The sequence below is a fragment of the Calypte anna genome, chromosome 2 (assembly GCF_003957555.1).
Source record: "Calypte anna isolate BGI_N300 chromosome 2, bCalAnn1_v1.p, whole genome shotgun sequence".
NCBI lineage: Eukaryota > Metazoa > Chordata > Aves > Apodiformes > Trochilidae > Calypte > Calypte anna.
The window spans coordinates 61,557,718-61,578,364 of NC_044245.1; positions in this window are offsets into that span (position 1 = coordinate 61,557,718).

Consider the following 20,647-nt stretch of genomic DNA (forward strand, 5'->3'; position numbering starts at 1 on the left):
TTGGGAACAGATGGAGAGCAGGAGTATAGGCAGGGTGGAGTTGCTAGGAAGGGGGTAATGGTTGTTGATGAAGTTATTGGACTAGAGGGGGTTTAAGGGTGAGGACCTGAATGGGATTCCCAAGTTTTCCTAGGGTGGAAGTACCATCAAGGAGTTACAGAGTTCTGAGTTGGGCAGAAGGTTTAGGAGCCATCAGAATGATTTGGGTCCTGTAGCTGTCTTTTTTTTCTCCTCCTTACCCCCAGCCTGGACTCACTGCAGCCAGGCCTATTGCTTTTCGACACTTCATCTTCTTTCCCCATCTTTCTCTCCATAGCAGTAAAAGCACCCTAATTTCTCTGCCATCACCCCTAAATACCTTTCTCCATATATTCCTTTTCTTCCACTAGCATGTAAGAACAATAACGTGAGATTGAAAGGAGTTGGAGAAGAGAAAATTGTAAAATGGACCAACAGTGTTCTTTCCCAGCTCTCTTTGGAGGCTATTTTGGTCAGTTAACACTTCACTCACCATCAGCTGTAATTTTCCATGACCAGTTTTTCTTCCTTGTAAATTCATAGCCCCCTTTTGGATACTGGATATTTTGAATCACCGAGCCTTAGGAATGTGAAAAAAAAAGCCAAATGGAAGTCTGTCTCTCCAATCCTGAAACAGTTCGAATTTATCTCCTACTCTTTGTGCCCACTACACCATTACATAAATTAACTTCCAAAAATTACACTTGGTGGCTGGATGTTTGGTACAGAACAACCACACCGAGAGCTAAAAATAAGTTGCATATACCTGTGACTGGAAACAGTATAGTACATCCAGGAAAACCAAGCAAATGGGAAGTATTTGACAGCCAAGGAAATTCTCTCAAGTAAAACCACACTGCTGCCAATATTATTTAACACAGAAAAATCTCCACTGGTTTCTAGGACATTGGTCCTACCAACCAATTATCTCTAAACCTATCCTTCAAGTCTCATTTGTTTCTGCAAGGATTGGCTTGCCATAGGGATAAAATGCCCTTCCTTTTTCTAAATAAGCAATCTACACATAGATCTTCACAAACTCTTATCAAAACAAGTGTGTACATTTGTGTGTACATAAAGGCTTTAAATTTGAAAGTACTGTTGCATATATTTTGCTGAATAATTTCAGACTTCCCTCTAACAATGTAAAATTATGCTGCCTAGACTGATGCAAATTGGAGACCATAATAACTAATTCAATTTGTAATGTCTCTCCCTTTCTCTAATATCAATTATCTTCTACAACACCATAGTGTCATTGAAAACACTAGAACAAATTATGCACAAGAACCACTTTACAAGAAAAAAAAAATCAAGAGGATGTATTAAAAAAATTTATCTGATTACAAAGACTGTGTAAGCTGAGACAATGACATCACTGTGGCCCTACAGCTTATAAAGTGGTCCTATTTTCAAGGTTTTGCCATCAACATAGAGCAGGTTTTGCAGCTTTCTGCCCCCATTCCCTGAAATGGTATCATTTAACACCAGAATAAACTCACTGGGTCCAAATTTCAGTCAGTGTAAGATTACAAATCCTTTCCAGGCTGCACTAGAAATTGTCAGTATCTAAATCATCCCTGATATCGACAAATACATATGATGTTTGATCATTTTTTGTAAAGCAAGTATAAAACAATTGAAAACCACTTCCAAACAAGCACAGATACATTTTGCAGTCAGCCCTGCATACAGTGATAATATATAGCACAATGCAACACAGGTTTGGCATTCATAAGACAAGGACTACTATAAATCAGCTATTATGTAAGGAAAGAAATTTAAAGGTGGACATACAAGCAGAAAGAAATATAAACCATATTTTAATTTTAATTTTAAAATAACCCTCTTGGAATGGGACCTTGAAAAAAAAAACAAGCAACTGATAATCAGAAAAAATTGTAAAAATGTAAACCAGTTATATGACCACATACAAAGGCCCCACTTCTCAAAAACTCAAATACTTCTACATCTTTCAAAGACACTGATTCTTTTTTTCTTTCTTGAAAAGGAAATCTTCACACTATTCTAATGAAAACAGAGCTAGTTTTTTATTATTCGATTCAGGATAACCAAATGCCTCATACACATTCTCAGTTATGAACATGACAGTGATTATTTTACAGTAGTCTAAGGAGCCCTCTAGTGTTCAGCAAGCATAATAAATTATTTCAAATAACCAAGGAACTTCCTTGCAATTCTCTACCTATTTGCTCTTCCAAAGACCTCTACCTGCTAGAACGAAAGCAAATTTTAGTCACGGAGTGAACCATCTGCATGAAGAAAAAAATCTAAATCCCATCATTAAAACTGTTTATCAGAAAAAAATTTCTATTTTACCGGGTTTGCTACGGGTTTGCTTTAGTACCAAAACCCTCGAATATAGCACCCCTCGGTGGCCACTCTCCCACTGTTGCTGAAGTTGGCTCCAAAACTCCATACGAACGGGACTGGCAAAAAAATGCTAAGATTGACCACTGAAAACTTCTGCTGGCCCTAACCCTGACATGGAACCCCAATCACATCCCTCAACCTTCTGGCCACCCTTCTTTTTATGAAGCCCGGGATATTGTTGCCTTTCTAGGTTGCAAGAGTACATGATTTAATTTCACATTATGATTTTTACCCATTCCTCCACTGAAATCTGCATGATAGAGATGTGTGCAATTTGTAAAATAACACAAAATATTCTTCCATTTTCTCTAGAGTCTACTGATTGAAGCATGCCATGTGTACCTATAGGGTGACATACATTCTGGACATGAATATCAGAGTTACACTTCATCAGAACAGTGTCTTTAGTTGGGTATAAATCATGAGCATCATCTATCCTAGTTGCATGTCCACACCAAAGACATACTTTCTGAAGTATGGCATTCCTGGTTATTCAGACACAATAAAATACTTCTAACCTCCCATATGAGATATTTTCACCATTAAAGGTCTCACTCTGGTGGGTACTTTGCCTTACTTACTGAACGTCTAGATCCTCCAGCGTTGTCTGTGTTGCCACAGACACTGTGCTTGGGGACAGTAAGAATTTTTCTGCTGGAAATTAACCACCTGTCAGATCAAGCTTACAGTCTGTCCATCACATAGCCATGCAAGAGCCAGTGTTGGCACAAAATGGAAGCCAGAACTCATAGGTAAGGAGAAAAGGCACAATCATCTCACTTGATGGCACACTTCCCCTCAAGATCTACCACCAAAAAGTTTTGAGAACAAAGTTTGATAGCAGAGACATCCCCTCTGACAAGACTGGCATTCATCCTCAAGATGTGCAAGACTGTAATTCCAGATTCCCTTCAGATCTGCTGTAGTCTGATGATATATTATGTACAATCAGAAACACTGCTGAAATAATGGGATTATGAAGCATAACATCTTCATAAAGGAAGGATATTGAGGTCCTGGAGCAGGTTCAAAGGAGGGCAACCAGGCTGGTGAAGGGACTCAAGCACAAGTCCTGTGAGGAAGGGCTGAGGGAGCTGGGGCTGTTCAGCCTGGAGAAGAGGAGGCTCAGGGGAGACCTCATCACTCTCTACAACTCCCTGAAAGGAGGGGGTAGCCAGGGGGGGGTTGGGCTCTTTTCCCAGGCAACTCTCAGCAAGACAAGAGGGCACGGTCTCAAGTTGTGCCAGGGGAGGTTTAGGTTGGACATTAGAAAGAATTTCTTTATGGAGAGGGTGATCAGGCATTGGAATGGGCTGCCCAGGGAAGTAGTGGATTCTCCATCCCTGGAGATATTTCAAAAGAGACTGGATGTGGCACTCAGTGCCATGGTCTGGTAACCACAGCGGTAGTGGATCAAGGGTTGGACTTGATGATCCCTGAGGTCCCTTCCAACCCAGCCAATTCTATGATTCTATGATTCTATAATGCTCAGCATTCATCTGAGCTCTATTCAGCAGGTCAGACATATGAAAAGCTGTTTGCTCACTCTTCCATTAGAAAGAATATAGAACAGGTGACACAATCTTAACTCCCACATATTCACAAGATTCTTACTTCAGGAATTTGAAAGGATATTTCTGTGTTGCGGTTAATGTAAGGACAAAAAGCATGAATAATTTTAAATACAGAATAAAAAATCACTGACCTCAGTTACAGAGCATTTGTACAAAAGCTTTAGAACTGATTATAACTTCCTAGCAGTAGTACAAGTTAGTTATCTAAATGTAAATGAAATTAATGTTTCCCATCAGTATCAATAAAATTATCACGTAATAATAAGAAAAAGGAAAATAGAGAAAATACTGTAGTGATTTTCGGTCTGAGAAATTAGTCAAATTGAGTTCATTAACCACAAGGTCAAAGTACATGCAATTTTATGAAGAACTACAATGCAAAAGAAGAAAATGTTTAGGTTATGATTTCTCTCATCCTGTAACATCTACTAGAAAATGAAAAAAACCAGCCTGAAATCAGACTGACACTAGAACAAGTTAATTATGATTCTCTGACACATGGGATTGGATTGTTTTATTATATTAACATTAATATAGATTAATTTTAAATAACCCTACTGCTACTACTTCAGAGGGACTATACATGTCAGAAGAATGTTTTGTTAAACAAGCTAGAATTTCCAAGGTTGGGAATGAACTGAGCATGCCATGAATTGACAGGAACATTTTCAGACACCTCCCATGACTCAAAATCATGCTTGACAGCTGCTATCAAGTCAATCATCACAAACACACAGTTTCATTTCCACCCTGACATAGCCCAAAACTATCAACTAGTCTATCCCCTAAGAAATAATATATTATATACCAAATTTATACAACACTCTTTCCTCTTCTCCTTAAAAACAAACAAACAAACAAAAAGGTAAAGGTAAGGAAAAATACAGATTCCTGTTGAGAGGTAACTCTGAAGAGGGCGACTCAAGTAAGCAAGCATATTTTCTTCATTTAAAATCTGAAACCTGAAAATATATCCTCCACACATACTTTAAAGAAAACTGTAATTCTGTAGTTAGAAAGGTTACATGCACTTCTGCCATTTATCTTTTAACAGTACATTTTAACATAAATCATTTGCAAGATCTAATTTTGAACTTCCTATTTCATAGAACAATCTTTGATTAATAACTTGTTTTTCTTTTCTGCTTCTCAAGAGAGATTTCAGAAATCAATGTATTTTCCTTCTGCAATCAGGAAGTTTTAGGGATCTCGTAAGATTCTGAACCAATCTCTTCAAATGTCCCCAAACCTTACAAGTCAAAAGAAGAGGATATTTAAATACTCGCCCAAGATTCTTTTAGCCCATTTCAGTTGAAATAAAAGTCAGACATTAAATGTTTCACAACTATTCCACACTGAGTCTTTTTACAAGAGCTGATGTGAACTCCCAGTTGAAACTGAAGATACTTAGAATTCTGTACAACCCAGACCAAAGCAGAGAGCTGCCACACAACAGCAGACAACAAGTAAACCATCAGAAAACTGGCAGCCAAAACCTTGGGCTCCAGAGGCAGGTGGAGTGCCCACCTCTAAGCAATGGATGCTCTCCTGGCCAGCACTGCTGTTTTGAGCACACATCCAGGGGCTGCCTGCAGCTGGTCACAAACTTCAGACAACTGCAGTTTTAATTCCTCGCACTTAGAGCATGGTGTCTCATGGCAATACATGACTTGACAAACAGTGTTTGGCACAGAAACCTCTGATCTGTAAATAGCATTGTTAAGCCCTTTTTTTTTCAGTTATTAATCAGTCTTGTATCTATACTAGTCCTTCCTACAAAAATACACTCAAACCTTTGTTTGTGCCTTCAAAGTTCTAGACTGATACTAGGATATTGTACAAGTAGCAGTCTTACACCAAATACTGTTAGTGAAGAAACAATTTACTGTTTTCTCAGAAGAGTTTCCACAGTTGTTTATGTTATCCGGTTGTCCAAACTGAGCGTGTACTCACAGTTTTATATTCCCAGGCTCTTATATCAGAGGGCCAAGGGGAGAGAGTGGCTCATGAGCTGGCAATTGACAGATCACTGTTCAGTGGCACACACCCAGGAGATGGACACAGAGAGGTAGGAGCTCAGTAAATCCACAGACACCAATATTCTGGCTGGGAAGGGCCCTCAGGGACCATAAATTCCTTCCTGCCATCCCAAGGCTATGACCACATGCATACTCAGCCACTCAAACATTAGTGGCATCTCCTGAGCTGAGAGAAGGTGAAGACCAGCAGAGCTCCCTTAATTCCTATGTGGCAGCTCAGGACAAAGTAACACGTATGTGTTTTCTGAGGACACGGAAAGAGGGTACAAACCCTCTCCCTATCATCTACCTGGCTCACTGGGGACATCCCAGATGATTGGAAGTCGGCATATATCACACCAATCCGCAAAAAGAGCTGGAAGGAGGGCCTGGGAAACTCCAGGCCTGTCAGCACAACCTCAGTGCCTGGCAGGGTCATGGAACAGATCATCCTGGGGGCAATCACACAGCACCTGCAGGATGGACAGGGGATCAGACCCAGCCAGCACGGGTTTAGAAAGGGCAGGTCCTGTCTGACCAACCTGATCTCTTTTTATGATTGGGTGACCCGCCTGGTGGATGAGGGGAAGGCTATGGATGTGGTCTACCTGGACTTCAACAAGGCCTTTGGCACTGTCTCCCACAGCATTCTCCTGGAAAAGCTGTCAGCCCACAGCTTGGACAGGGACACTCTGTGCTGGGTTAGGAACTGGCTGGAGGGCCGGGCCCAGAGAGTGGTGCTGAATGGGGCTGCATCCAGTTGGCGGCCGCTCACTAGTGGTGTCCCCCAGGGATCAGTGTTGGGCCCGGTTCTGTTTAATAGCTTTATTGATGATTTAGATGAGGGGATTGAGTCCATCATCAGCAAATTCGCAGACGACACTAAGCTGGGGGGGAGTGTGGATCAGCTGGAAGGCAGGAGGGCTCTGCAGAGGGACCTGGACAGACTGGAGAGTTGGGCTGATTCCAATGAGATGAGGTTCAACACAGCCAAGTGCCAGGTCCTGCACTTTGGCCACAACAACCCCATGGGGAGCTCCAGGCTGGGCACAGAGTGGTTGGAGAGCAGCCAGGCAGAAAGGGACCTGGGAGTCTGGATTGACAGGAAGCTGAACATGAGCCAGCAGTGTGCCCAGGTAGCCAAGAAGGCCAATGGCATCCTGGCCTGTATCAGGAACAGCGTGGCCAGCAGGTCCAGGGAAGGGATTCTGCCCCTGTACTCAGCCCTGGTGAGGCCACACCTCGAGTACTGTGTCCAGTTCTGGGGCCCTCAGTTTAGGAAAGAGATTGAGGTCCTGGAGCAGGTCCAGAGAAGAGCAAGGAGACTGTGAAGAGATCCAGCACAAGTCCTGTGAGGAAGGGCTGAGGGAGCTGGGGCTGTTCATCCTGGAGAAGAGGAGGCTCAGGGGAGACCTCATCACTCTCTGCAACTCCCTGAAAGGAGGGGGTAGCCAGGGGGTGGTTGGTCTCTTTTCCCAGGCAACTCTCAGCAAGACAAGAGGGCACGGTCTCAAGTTGTGCCAGGGGAAGTTTAGGTTGGATATTAGGAAGAATTTCTTTACGGAGAGGGTGATCAAGCATTGGAATGGGCTGCCCAGGGAAGTAGTGGATTCTCCATCCCTGGTGGTATTTAAAAAGAGACTGGATGTGGCACTCAGTGCCATGGTCTGGTAACTGCAGCGGTAGTGGATCAAGGGTTGGACTTGATGATCTCTGAGGTTCCTTCCAACCCAGCCAATTCTATGATTCTATGTTCAGAAAAAATATTCCAGATTAACTGTACAGACTTTCTGGAATATTCTTTTGAGCCAACTTAGGTGTACTAATTAAATCACATTCAAATATCTTATGGTTTCTTTTATTTGGAACAGACAATTTTAGTTAGCTGACTTCTGAACTAAATTAAACAAAAAACATTTTATAGTCACTTTAAACTCGACTTGTGGTTTAGCTAAATAGGTGTTAAAGGCTTATTCAAAATTAATCTTCCTGAAGGCTCTGGCTCATACATCCTGCTAAGATTTGGTTTTGTGATTGATGAGGCTACAATATCTTATTCCCTGTTCTGCTTCTCTCCTCAGGCTGCTGAGCAGTGTCAGAACACTGCGAATGCTTTACCATGCAGCCGGCGTGGTTACACATACTGCAAACATGTTCAGAGAAAGCCATTGAGTGGACTGTGAACTGGGGCACCATGAGGCACAGACAAATTGCTTAGTGTCTCAGCATTTTGCCCATTTTGGCAGAAGGTGAGGCAGGGAGCAAAAAGGGGCAATGTTAAAGTGTTCCCTAATATCTTCAGCTGCAGGATTTGGCAGGATTTGCGTCAGTAGAATGAGCGTCTCCGTGTAAATGAGCTCTCTGTCTGTAGGGATGTGGGAGTGTGGAAATATGCTCTTGGAAATATGCAAAAAATGAAGGTGTTACATTAAACAGATTTTATTATTATTTTTTAATTTTTTTTTTTTTTCTGTTTTCCTGGTGCTGAAGGTGCATGTTCCTAGAGAAGCTGCTGTGGAATAAGGCACCCTGTTGCTTCACACTGGCTCCTGTTTGCTGTATTATTGAATATTCTTGTTGAATGTGAAATAATTCATTATCCCAGACTGTTCAACACATTGCATATGGAAGACATTTTTGAGCCTCTGTGTTTGCACTGTAAATTCATACCCTCAATTAACACAGAGTACTTTCTGTGCTTAGATAAGCTATTAGAGTCCTTTTTTATTCGTGCAAGGACGTGTATCCTTTAATGTATTTCCACACTCTTCCAGCTGTACAGAAGTCTGCTCCTTATGCTGTGGACATATCTGATGGTAAGGGTTCTCATGTAGTGAGGCCATCCTGCAGACATTGTGTGCAAGAGAAAATTTTGAATGCAGTTAGTGGTGGGATGAGGCACTCTTCCTTCTCTGGAATTACAATTAAATTATGTACAGATAGATTTGGATGAACAAATGGAATCTTTCTCATTTGTGTAGTTCTGGCTACAAGCACTGACTACTTTTCAAATTTCGTGTACTGTAGTGCATACTTAAATTCCTTTAAAACCTCTAAGTAACTAGACATCACTTTCTTCTCCCATAATTTAGTACCAGAAATCTGGAATTTTCCTGGCAGCAACCTGCCAAAAAACCAAAAATGTGCCCCTTTAAACATTCTTGATGCTTCTCAGACTAACTGCTCCCTTTTGACTAACGAAACACATCACATTCTTTGGCATGGGCTCTGCTCCTGACCTCAAAAAAAGTCTTGAAAATTAGTTCAAACAGTTCAGAGCAGCTGGAAACAGGATTTTTTGGAAGTGCTACTGGACACTGGTTTCTGCTCCCCTGAAGGTACCTGGTTTTGCACTTTGGATTCTTCAGTCAAGGCAAGTAGGAGTATCTGTGTTCTGTCTTTTGCTCATATAAATTAGTTGTTTCATCCTTACAGCACAGTAAGACTTTATTTTTTTTTTTAAATGAATGCAGGTTTTTTTTTCCTCAACTTTCATTCTGTCTCTGACTTTGTGAAGCTGACAGCTGAACCATTTTGCCTTTCTGTGTTGAATTTTATTCTGGCAAATTCTGTATAATCTCTAAGCTAATATAAGCATTTTCATAGACATTTGAAAAAGTCTGAAAATTCAAGTGTTGCAGGACATTTTAAACTGCAAACACATAGATTATTTTAAAAATTATTTAACGGGTACTTATATATAGCTGATGAGGAGAGGGATGAAGGGACCAGTGTTGGATGTACCATTATTGTGCATTCATATGGCAATAGATTTCCAGCTGCTTCTAGTGTATATTAAGATGAGGATGGAAAGAAAAAAAAACAGATAAAGTAAAATTATTTATTTAGTAAATAGTAATGGATTGGGAAAAGAATTCTTATTTCTTCAAAAGTGGTTTGTCTTAGAGGGACTACTCTGTTACATTAGTCATTAAACTTTCGGAAAAAAAAGAATAACATGAAATGGTGTCCACAGAGTGGAAGGATGCAGAAAACCATAAACTCACTACAGGAAAGCTTCACACCTACCTGGGTGTTTACTCATCGCAATGGTACCTGGTTAAGTTTTATGGAGAACAAATGTGTGTATCTGCCTGTTTGCCTCACAAGGTAGAGCTCCTCCCTTACCTTCATCCTGGACCCTTGAAGGAATCCCACTCCTCCTCCTCCTCAATTTTGCACTGAAGTCACTGTAAGTGTGGGGATCTCCATGTCTTCCCCTACCCATCCACCACGTGTCATTGCTCTCTTTTATGCTGCTGTTATCACTCATTAGTGGGATGATAAGCTGGACATGGTTCATTTGGAAAGGAATAAATTTTTTTGTCATTGTAGGATTAAGGTTCTGATCAATTCCCAGACCTTGCAGGTCATCTGCCTACACCAGTGAGAAATCAGAACCATCTTTTTTGGGGAGGCAATATAAAATTAGGTCCATTTTAGCTTAGACTTAAGCCCCAAGTGTGTAGATGGAGATGATGTTGTCTAATACAACTGCAGCTCTCATAGAAAGAAGTGGCTTTCTATTGCATTTCTGTACAAATTCACATGCTTCCTGGGGAAAGAGAAGTCCAGTAAACTGATCTGATGAAAACTGTTCTTTCTTTCATGGAGGATGGCAGAAGACTAAGTTTTCTATCAGGTGAGCTTGCTGGACTATCTTATTTTGTGGCTGCTCAGTTATTAAATCTGGTGGAGAGGAGCCAAGGAAGGGTGGGATGAGAAGGAAGCAAACAGGAACTCTTCTTTCAGGGGAAGTCTGAAGTTGCACCAGATGGCAAGCTGCTGGAGACATTATATTACATAACATTTAAATATTTAAAGTAACAAACTACAGTATGAATAGAGTGTCAGTTCCATAGTACTTTTATTTCTTTTCTCAGTTCTAGTTACCTCCTTTTGGATCAAGTTTTCTTTGACATGAAGGGAAAATGTAATAAAAATCAGAAACCTTTGTCATTAACAAAACAAAATACTGTGTTTGAATATTTTCATTCTTTTGAATACTTCTGGGTTTTGAGCTCTGTTACAAAATGTTTCTTTTTTTCTGTGGGTCCATAAAGTCAATCTTAATTATGGGATTTTGCAGTATCCAGAAAGAAAAGCTCATTCTGTGGGCCTAAAAACAAATGCAAAGTAGTATAAATAATAGTTCTGTATTTTATTAATTAAAACATTAAATTTGACAGTGGCAGTGTGCATATTAAAAGTGTAATTTATTTTATTTACTATTAAAAATGTCACCAAAATCCTGGAACTCAGTTGTTTTGAAATTTGAATACATTCATTTTACATTGCAGATGACTCAAATTCCAGCCAATGTATTAATCTACAACAGCTGTAACAGGCGGGCATTGAAGAAAGTTATAGATGGTGCAGAGTGCCCTTCAGCACTGATTACACACTCATTACCTCCTCATCCCCTCTTTTGATTTCATAGAATCATAGAATCATAGAATGGGCTGGGTTGGAAGGGACCTCAGAGATCATCAAGTCCAACCCTTGATCCACTACCACCGCGGTTACCAGACCATGGCACTGAGTGCCACATCCAGTCTCTTTTTAAATACCACCAGGGATGGAGAATCCACTACTTCCCTGGGCAGCCCATTCCAATGCTTGATCACCCTCTCCGTAAAGAAATTCTTCCTAATATCCAACCTAAACTTCCCCTGGCACAACTTGAGACCGTGCCCTCTTGTCTTGCTGAGAGTTGCCTGGGAAAAGAGACCAACCACCCCCTGGCTACCCCCTCCTTTCAGGGAGTTGCAGAGAGTGATGAGGTCTCCCCTGAGCCTCCTCTTCTCCAGGCTGAACAGCCCCAGCTCCCTCAGCCTTTCCTCACAGGACTTGTGCTGGATCTCTTCACAGTCTCCTTGCTCTTCTCTGGACCTGCTCCAGGACCTCAATCTCTTTCCTAAACTGAGGGCCCCAGAACTGGACACAGTACTCGAGGTGTGGCCTCACCAGGGCTGAGTACAGGGGCAGAATCCCTTCCCTGGACCTGCTGGCCACACTGTTCCTGATACAGGCCAGGATGCCATTGGCCTTCTTGGCCACCTGGGCACACTGCTGGCTCATGTTCAGCTTCCTGTCAAGAACATTCCCAATCACAAGCCCAGACTGCAATCCATTTTTTTTCTGAGGCACTAAATGCAGTGAAGACAGAGGGCTGTGTTTAGCACTGTGCAGGAAGGTACCTGTGAAGAAGTGTGAAATTAAAACATTTCAAGGAAGTATTTTTTTTAAGGTACTCACAAAAATTACAATGGCTCTGCTGCTTAGCTCACATTTCAACTGAATTACTTAACAAGATGGAAAGCACAGATAATGCAACCTGTGCCAAGTGAGGTCACACAATGGGGGGGGGGGTTTAGTGGGTTTGTTTGTTTGGGGTTTTTTGTGGAAACAGATTTTAAAAATAGAAAGTACTCTGAAAAGACAAGCAAAACTTGTGAAAACTGAAGGCAAATGAATTCTTGAAAGGATAATTGCATAAGCAATTAGACACACAAATCAAGTGAAATCTAACAGCACTCAGATTTCTGAGAAAAAAATTGTTTATTATAGCAATACCAGCCCTGTATTATTGATCATTGTGATGCATTCAGGAGGCAAAAATCTTTGTTGCTAAGTCACCTCTTAAACACACCAGAAAAAAAAAAATTACATACCAAGACATTTTAAAGAAGAAATAGCCATGACATAACTGAATTCCTAGTCACATAAGAACCATGGAGTTTGGTTTTAGTCTTAACTTGTACAATTAATGCTAGGTTCTTAGAGATTAACACTTCTCTTTACACAGATCTTGATTTACTTTTCAGCATCAGTACTACCTCCCAGAAAAGCTCTGAGCATATTAGAGGCTTAAAATGAACAGATACTTACATGTCAGAAGTGACACACAGAAACCCTCTGCAACTGAATCACTCAACCTGCCTCCTCCCCAGCTGGCTTCAGCAGTGGGGTACATCAGGTCACAATTTACTGTGGGCAAAAAGGCTTTTCTCAGAGTAGCTTCATTCAGGACTCCTTGAAATAACAGAAGGACTTTAGGAAGCTTTAGAACATGACAGATCTTATAGCAAAAATTTAATAAAAATTCAACAAACTTTTAACATTTAGGACATGTTTATTTTTCAAGATCAAAATAGGAAGTTTTCTAGAACAAGCAGATCCTGTAATATTACATATTGCAATTTTCTATAAACCTTTAAAATCTCTTACAGCTATATCAGCTATATATCAGGATCGGGACCAGAGGCAGAGGAACGGACGGAATCCTCCTAGGACGCTGAAGCAAACAGGGAGAAGCAAAGAAGGAGAAGCAGGAAGGAAGGGGTTTGACCCTTGTGATCCCTCAAATTTATATTGAGTATGATGTGTATGGGATGGAATACTCTGGTCAATTTTGGTCATTTATCTTGCCAGCTCCTCCCCAAAGGAGGGCTGCAGGTGTGACCTCTTTACTCCTTTTCTCCTTCCAAAAGAGCTTCCTACCAGACAACAGGATCCATCAGTGAAAAGAGCATATTGTTTCTCATTCTCTGGTAGCTGGTCGTATGGTGGGGCTTCTTCAGCCCGTTTTACCCCTTCTTCTGGTGGCATTACAATGTGTGCCTTCTGGCCAGTCTGTTATCACTTCTACAATTCCTGGACGATTGAGTCTTTCTATTCTATCTCTCTGTGAGAGTAAGGCAATCCATTTACTCCATGCAGCATCAGTAGCGTGATGAAGGGAAGATTCTCTACCTGTGTACATAAAACCCAGTACAGGTAATTGTGGCACCAGGAGGAGCTGTACTTCAGTACCAATCACTTCTGAAGCAGCTCTAACTCCTTCGTATGTGGCCAATATCTCTTTTTCAGTGGCTTTGTGGTTGGCCTCAGAGCCTTTGTAGTTTCGACCCCAAAATCCTAGAGGAGGATGAAGTCTCTCCTGGAGCATACCACATGGCTGCCTTTGACTCCAGCTGAAGTTCTAGCATGTCTGGCACAGCAGCACTTAGTGGTAGTGTAACCTCATTCAGGGCACTGTCAGCCTCCACTCTCCATTAGGCTTTGGCTCTGGCCATATAGGACTGTTGAAGGGTGAGTGAGTCTTGCTGATCACTCTGTGGCTCTCTAGTTGCCGGATCAGCTTGTGAATGGGGATCACAGCATCTCTGTTGGTGCAGTATTGCCTCTGATGCACTAATGCAGTAGTAGTTGGCACCTGCTTGCTTTTAGTTTTCAGCAACACCACTACGAAGGATTTATCTGAAAGGACAAGCAAAGTATGCAGCCATTCTGTATTCTTAGTCTTTATAGCTACAATACCAAAGGACCACCGGTACCCTTTCGGGTCCTCAAAATCACCTCCCTTGAGGTAGTCTATGCCAAGGATGCACAGAGCATCATGAACAGTCACTACAGGGTGTTTATACCACTTTATTCCAGTGAGGCTCACACCAGCCTTCACAATACTCAGTTCTTTAGATCCCCCCCATAACTCCAGAAATAGTGACGGATTCTGTCCCTTTCTGATTCGATGTCATTAGGGTGCACTGTGCATCAGTGTCCACCAAGGCTTTATACTTTTGTGGCTCTAATGTGCCCACTTCACTCAAAGGGGAAGCTAGATGCAGAAATCTCTGAAGCCCCTGAGGCCTGACCATCAGAGAGGAAAATATGAGCCTCCTATATTTAAAGTTGCCCCTATTTCAAAATGTCATTACTTGAATTCCTTAAGACTTTTTTTAACTTTAAAAGTCCTTCTCATTTTGACTTTGCAATGCTATTTATGTGGGTACACATAAAATAGTTTCCCTAAAGCTTTTATTTCCATCACACCAGAATTCCCCTAAATAGGTCATCAGAACTGAATGCTTATAGCTTTTAGCCACAAAAAAAAGCAGCATCGTGGTTTCTTGCTTCTACTAAAAACACGTGTTACTTCAATATTTCCAAGTCTGCAAGTCCTTTTACAGAGGGGATTCAGTTAAATTGTACATTATCCACTTCACTAATAAATCCTGTATTACAAGCCTGGTGCAAGCTGACAAAAGTCACAAAATATGACAGAAGCTATTTGAACAAATTCGGTATCCAGTTACAGTCAGGTGAATCTAGAAGAAAGAGCCCTGTAACTATTTGTTACTGTGGTGTAAAGTCTGAAGTAATTGGGAGCAGAACTTGGCCACCAGGCATTTACTCACTTCACTAAACCTCAAGCCCTGGAATTAATAACTACATAATCTGTAAGAAGAAATTGCTAGAAACGCAGCATACAGAGGTGAAATAAGGATAAATATTCTGCTTCCGCAGTGAACTTTCTGGATTTTGTTAGCTTAAGCCAAGCCACAGATACTGCTTTAATATGCCATGAATATTTTCAGTGTGAAAATTCCAGTAATTTAAAAATAAGACATGATTCATACAGAATTCACATTGTAGGCCCTGGAATTTTAAAGTATCTTGGATATAACATACAGATATGTCAATTATTTTAAAACTTCAGCTAGGGTTTTTCTATATAATAGATGCGATTGTTTCAACTACAAATCGTGCATACTTGAAAAACTTGTTTCTGTGTCTACTTCATGTATTTCCAAATATACATTAAGGGCTCAAATCTGAAAAGTGAGCTTCTTCATAGTAGCAGTCTTCTCAAGGCTTAGAAGCTTTTGTAGTGTTGCACTTGCACACCACACGTGGCAGAGCATTCCTGGAGAAAAGGTTTGCGGAAAATACCATAAAACAACTGTCAAGATTACAGACTACATGCGTAAGTACCCTTAGTGTTCCCTAAAACAAAACAAAACAAAACACCAACCAAACAAACAAAAAAAAAACAAACAAACAAACAAACAAAAAAAAAACACCACCACCTTAATTAGGCTTCAAAATATAACTTGTATGTAAATTGAAAGCCCCACTGAATAACTTCACCCCGCCGTACCAGCCCTGAAGCAAACCGTGGAGCAAACCTGCATTCATAAGCTCCCAGAGTCCAGAGGAATCGCACGAAAATCCCAAAGCTGCGGGAAGTTCACCTCTTTTGCAGACGATAACGCAATTAATGCCCGTGCCGCGAGCCAGCTGTCACCGCCTGTCCCCCGGAGAAGCGGGTGCGGAGAAGCCCGCCCGGCTGGCCCGGGGCACGGAGCGAAGGGCTCTTCTACCGGTGCCGGTACCTGCCTGCCCGGGGGAAGGCGATGCGGCAGCGCCGGCAGCGCGGCGACCAAGGGGGCGGGCAGGGCAGCCTGGGCAGCCCCTCTCACCGCTCGGACAGTTTCGGCTGTTCTCTCCCTACCAGTACCCCTCGCCACCGCGGCTAGGCCTGCGAGGCGGTGGGGCTGGCGGCGGGAGTCTCCGTGATGCGCCGCAGGAGGGACAGCGGGGACGGGCGTCCCGAGGAGCTGCTGGAGTCCGCCCCCTACTCCTCCTTTCTTCGCCGCTCTTCTGCCCGCCGCGGGCCGAAGAGCTGCCAGATCGCAGCTCTTGAATTCCAGTGGTAGTGGGGCCGGTAACCCCTGCGCACACGAGCTGAGGAAAGGGCAGCCTGGGCAGGGCCGGGCGGTGCCACCGCCGCTCAGGCCTCTGAGAGCGGACGGCGCCGCCGCTGCCTCCGCCAAAGGGCAAATGAACTGAACGTCCCCCCAGCGCTGCGATACGGGGGCTCGGTGCCGGGTGGGTCTCAGAGAGACCTGACGGCTGAGTGGGGAAGGAATCTCACTCTGAAAAGCTTTGTCTTCTGGAAAATGTCAGGTTACATCATGACATGTCGGCAAATTATTACCAAGATTACCCTAAATTATTAGAAAACTACCAAATTTTCCTTTTTCTCGTTTTTGGATGCTTGGCATGTTGGTTTTTTTTAAACCCAGGCTGCCACTAACGACACGCTAGACACGTGGAAAGCCACCGGTTTCACTTCACAAACTTGCGCTTGTGCAAAGCAGCAATACCCCTGGAAATGTTTCTCATTTACAATGAGTTTAAAAATGTGTAGTTGTAAATTACCAACTGTACCAAAACCCATAGATCTGTCAGGTAGAAGTTCACTAGCTCAAACCTGAAAGCATAAACGAACTGACAGTGTGTTTCTTTCTCTCAAGTGTGAGTTACATAGCATTTACCCAGGTAACTGGCACATACCCGTGCTCTATTCATTACAAAACTCCCAAAAGTAGCAGGAGGCCAGTAACTGAGTGAGCATTCACCAGGGGTCAGATTCTGGCGTTGCGGTACCTTCACGAGGGAAACCATCCTGCTAACTCTTCTTGAAGAGCAATCAGCATGTGGCACCTGGAGATGAAAGCCCTTTCACCGCTCCTGTCCTCAGCGAGAGGTCGCAGGGATGTCGCCTGCAAGCGGGACCCATCAGCTCTCCAGAGCTCGCAAGCTGTACCTCTGGGTGTAAACAGCCATGCAAGCATCAACTGAATATACAGTTCTAGGTGTTATGAAACACACGCAAAGTAAACCAGTAATTTTCAAACCCCGCAGAGTAAAATTTAACTTTGTGGTAACTGGGAGGTTGATGGAAATCCTAACACGGAGTTCAGTCCCACAGAATAGTGTTGTCATTCACACACAGAAAATGTGACTTTACGTACTATCTTCATGCATTGTCTATCTCTGATGTTTCTTATTAATTTTATTAAATCTTTGCATGTATTTAGTGAAACATGGCCCATATAGAGATTTCTGAAATACTGTTTAGATCAATTCATGTGAATTACTCATTCTATGTTTGCAAGAACTGGTGTTTAAGGATCTTAAAGGGTAAGAAACAACTAATGAGTGTGGATAATGCAACAGTCTGCTAATCCTGAAACACGTAGATGGGGAATGAAAAGCAGAGCATAGGATATGAGAAGTGCTTAGGAAGCACTTTTCAAAGCAGGTATTCTTATAATCTAAAAATGTCAATATATTGCACAAATACGCAGCAAACATGGGGAGATACTCAGCATATGTAATTATTCACACCATACTGCTTAAATAGTTTTCAAGTGTTTCTAGTCTTGTAAACTGTTGATTATCTGAATAACAATCTCACATTTAGGTTCTTATTTTCTGTAGCAATTATATAACCCTTGGATTCTAAAGCCATGTAACGCTCCTGATGTTAATAGAGATGTACTTGGCATTTACACTGGACTTTTCCCAGCATTTCATAGACAAGCCACTTTGACATTTCTATGAAGTATATTATCACATGACTTACAAAGAAACTGAATCGTGTCTATCTATGCTTAGATGACTCATACAAGAACACAGAGCAACTGTACTTAATAAGTGCAGTTATCAAAAAGTAGCATCCCATAATTTGTTGCATTTACTCTATGGATAAAATTACAGAGTCCTTACTTTGATGCAATCTACAGAGGACCTTTTCTGTGATTTTGCCCACAGCAAAGATCAGCTAGTTTCTGGGTTGATGGCATGACGCTGCAATAACCAGTGGAAACAAAATTAACAGAATCTTGGTGGATGGTTTATACTCTGTGAGGTATACACTTCTATTTGCAAAAGCTCATATGCTTTATACTGGAAGCCAATCAACATTGCTTGCTAATACAAGCTGCTCTGAACTAGCTGAAAAGAGTTTTTTATATAAATTAAGAGAGGCTGGTAACCATGTTTAAAATTGCACTGCCTGGTGTATTCCAGCCCACAACACAAGCTTGCCCATGAATCTTTAAATGTCAGCTCCTTCTTTTTCCAACACCTTCAGAACAGTTTTCACCACTTAATTCTATTGAGTTACAATGTCTAAGAAACATGCCCTGTGGTGTATGAAATATCAGAGAAAGTTCAGAGAACTTCCAGGATTGCTATGTTTTATGGAACTGGTGCTGGCAGACGGAGCTAGCTGCCAAAACTAAGAATGTCCTTAGCATTGGGACTATGTCAGTAGGAGAGTAGCCTCCCTTTGATGCTATCAGCATCAAAGATATAGAACAGCAGGCTATAGTAAGCAGCTCTTGCATTAACTCTAAAATCCTCTTAGAATGGCTTATCCCTTTCCAGTTTAGTCTTCTAGAACCTACGTTTTCAAGTTGCATTTGGTACCATTCACTACACTGTGTAACAGCATACTGAAACAACTCCACAAACTTATAAATAAAAGAGATACTATGAAGGGCAGAAACAGTTTAAATAAATAAATAAATAAATAATAAAAAGTTGGTTATCATAGCTGCTGAAGTTCTACCAGAAGAAAGAACCTAACAAACTGCAAGTTATCTACACTAAGACTGACCAGTTCCCAAACACTGGATTCCGTCTATGTATAGGGGTCTACCTGCTACTAAAGCAATACATCTTCAATAAAAGGATCAATGAAGCCATTATCTTCTATTTCTCTTCAAGATGCACCTCTAATGTGATATGTGTAGGGCATTAACATAAATGGTTTAATTAGGTAAATCATCTCCATTGGGTAAACACATCCCTCATTATAAAATGACAGTCTAATTTATTATTGCAACCTAAAGTACAGCCTGTGGATGTCTTCTCTTACAATTCTGAACTAATCCAAACCTATTAATCTTATAGTAAGTAGTCAGTTGTCTTCAAACATCTGTCTTGTGCCATTTGTGCAGCCCATGGCTCAACCATATTTTTGTCTCTTTATTATGTATTAACTTTAGGCTTGTCTAATTATGTACAGTTGGTAAATAACTGACATTTTTCCTTTTTAAGACCACCACCATCTGTGAAACTAAAAACAGGAATCTGTGTCTCTGTTGCCTAAACTGGGAGTGATTAATATATACCCCCCAGATTTTCCTTTTGTACACACTACATGAATTGTGGTGTTTCCTAAGTATTTTCCTACTTCAGACTCAGTTTTGTAGTATTTATTTTATGCCTATTTCCTAGCTTTATTACCAATTCAACATGCATTACACACACCTAAGATTAATAATTCACATCGAAGTGACATCTTTCCCATTTCTCCTCTCATACCACCCCTTTACCTGGTCCCTCCCAAGTCACAGACTACACCTACTCACACCACCCATAAAGCAGCTGTCAGGACAACGTGGCTTCCAGACAGCTACTTGGAGTGACTGTGTTCTCCAGCCCATTTTATGAGCAGTCCCAACTCCTGCCAAAGGAACATTAAGGCCAGCCAGGCCTCCTCTCAGGTTTGAACATTATCATAGAATCATGGAACAGAATGGTTTGGGTTGGAAGGGACCTTAAAGATCATCAAGTTCCAACCCCCTGCATGGGCAGGGACACCTTCCCCTGAATCAGGCTGCTCAAGGCTCCATCCAACCTGGCATTGAACACATTCAGGAAAGAGACAATCACCACTTCCTTGGGCAACCTGTTCCAGTGTTTCACCACCCTCATATTGAGGAATTTCTTCCTAATGTCTAACGGAAATCTCCCCTCTTCAAGTTTTAAACCATTTCCTCTTGTCCTCTCACTACACACCTGTGTAAAGAGCCCTACCCCAGCATTCTTGTGGGCCTTTCAGATCTTGTGTATCCTTCAGATACTGGAAAGTCGCTATAAGGTCACCTCGGAGCCTCCTCTTCTCGAAGCTGAAGAACCCCAACTCCCTCAGCCTGCCCTCAAAGGGGGGGATGCTCCATTACACTCTGTCCGGCCACGGAGAGCACGACGGTGCCTTTA